This window comes from Theobroma cacao, chromosome 2, assembly GCF_000208745.1.
Source record: "Theobroma cacao cultivar B97-61/B2 chromosome 2, Criollo_cocoa_genome_V2, whole genome shotgun sequence".
Taxonomy (NCBI): Eukaryota; Viridiplantae; Streptophyta; class Magnoliopsida; order Malvales; family Malvaceae; genus Theobroma; species Theobroma cacao.
This window is the reverse complement of record NC_030851.1, coordinates 29,130,956-29,133,319: the sequence shown is the minus strand read 5'-3', so window position 1 is coordinate 29,133,319 and position 2,364 is coordinate 29,130,956. Positions and strand designations below refer to the sequence as shown.

Here is a 2,364-nt window from a genome sequence, read left to right as displayed (position 1 = left end):
TCATAATGGCATCATCGATCATAATGTACATTGATAGTCTGACAAATAAATCTTAGCAATTCACATTAACTATACATATACACATACAATGATCCTGACCATCAGCGGAGTGACTCTGGGCATGGGTGCTAACATTTAGTGGCATGGTGAACCTACTGAAAGATGAATAAGAGGGAGCACTTCGACCTAGGATCCAACTACCTTCGATTTTGAAGCTAAAACATGAATTTGAAAAGAATGAGTATAAACTCAGTGAGTGAGCATAGGAAGGGAACAAGCAGCCAATACTGAAAGTTTTTGAAAAATGATGCACTCATTTTGAAAACAATGCAATTTTGTATGCCATAAACAAAACTCGATACCATGTTGTCTTTTAACTAGTTTAAAACATTTAAGAAAATCAGCTTTCAACATTCAATACAATCACATAATATTTCCTAAACTTTTTCATAGCATATATAAACATCTCTATAGTGTATAAATATATAAACATACATGCCACCACTGGTCATTAGCTCTTATGCACTCCTTACACGCACAAGGCAATATCATCATGTGCACTCCCTACACACACATTTCAATATCATCATGTGCACTCCCTGCACGCACATTTCAATACCATCACATGCACTCCTACCCACATCATCGCCGGCACCATCATGTGCACTCCCACACCACACACACACAGTTATATTAATCAATCAACATTACATTTCAAAGAATAAAACACATATCAACACATAACAAAAATCTTTGCATAGTACTATATCTCACATAATTCATTATTTTACTGGTCATAAACATAGTTGCACAATCCAACACTAAAAAAGAATAACATTATTCATTTGGCCAATAATTTAGGACATCTCTAGATTTCCAATACACACATGCCACAAATCAATTGGCAAATCAACATAACATTCCAAGTACATAACTCAACACATTATTTATTCAACAACGTAAAATAATTACTTGTGAAAAGCTTGTTTTCGTGCATAATTTTAAAAGAAATCAACCAAGGATATTCAAATATTTTATTCAAACACATATGCATATGTTCAAAGCATTTTAAATGCAAGTTCACTTACGTTAACGATGCCACCTAACAAAAATCTTAATCCAGGTAGTCTCGAAATACCATTAAAACCTATATTTACCAATAAGCCATAACAACCTCCATCAAGTCATAATTTGAATTTAAGAATTCTAATAAATATACACTATACAATCTACACTCTAACCCAACTTTTAACCTAGAATTCTAGTCTAATTCACAAACCCATTAAACTAATTGTTCAAGTTTGAAGTTTCTTTACCTTGGTGCTTGAAGGTATAAAGATCAACCCAACCTAGCAAATTTCAAGAAAAGGAAATTTCAAGAAACTTAGAAAATAAAGTCTAAAAATTATAAACCCATAAATTCAAAAATTCAAGGGTTGAAAATATATACCTTTGAGCCTTAAAATGAAGATTTGAAGCCAAAATCCAAGTGTTGTTGAAAGTGGAGTAGAAATTGAAAAAAAAGGAAAGGAAAAGAGATTTTTCTTTCTCTCTCCTAGGGTTTAGATGTGCTGGAAATTGGGGTTAAAAGCTACAGGTTTAGTGCTCAATAAGTTAAGAAAAGAAAGAAGTAAGAAGAGAAGGAAACGAAACGAAAACAAGGAAAGAAAATGAAAAAACTTGATATTTTTTGGTGAAGCATGCAAATGTCGTTGGGATGGATGAAGAAGAAGAAGAAAATATCTTGGTGGAGAGGATAAGGACCGTCATGGCTAAAAAAGAAAAAGAGTCAAAGCTTTCTTGGGAAGCTTTGACCAAGTTAATAGCAAAATTACCCTTTTGCCTTCCAAGGTTCTTCCCTTTTTAATTTAGCCCTCCCAACATTCTTTTAATTTCAATTTTCTTTTATTATCTTCTTTTACACATATACAAACGAAATATAAAGTTTGTATCCCAACGCGATGTCACCATAATATTTAAAATATATTTTTACCTGCGTTAGTTTTATTTAATAACAACGTGCAGGCCCCACTAACTTCATTTTTCTCTGGAATTTTCTTGTTCTTTATCTCCCCCACTTGGATTGACCATATACTCCTCCTTCAAGAAAAATTTCGACACCAATTAAATATTAATATTTTAATTTTTTTATTAATAACATATTATTTTATTCTAAAATTTTTCACTTGTCTCCTTGGTACCCAAAATATCTTATTATGCTTCAATTCACTTCTGAATCACTTTTTATCTCACAACTTCTTCTTCGATAAAAATATTATTATTTCCTCGCGTGAAAAATATTTTATCTTAAAATACGCTTTTCACCTTTCATCACTTTTAAACATTCCAATTAACCTCAATTAG

At 31.9% G+C, this 2,364-nt stretch overlaps 1 long non-coding RNA gene across 1 annotated transcript; it reads right to left on the bottom strand.

Annotated features, from left to right (window-relative positions):
* LOC108660895 lies at positions 502 to 1,488 on the bottom strand. Its single transcript, XR_001926597.1, has 3 exons — positions 1,451 to 1,488; positions 1,317 to 1,349; positions 502 to 633 (listed from the first exon to the last, which is right to left on the bottom strand). It is a non-coding gene; the product is annotated as an uncharacterized LOC108660895 (long non-coding RNA).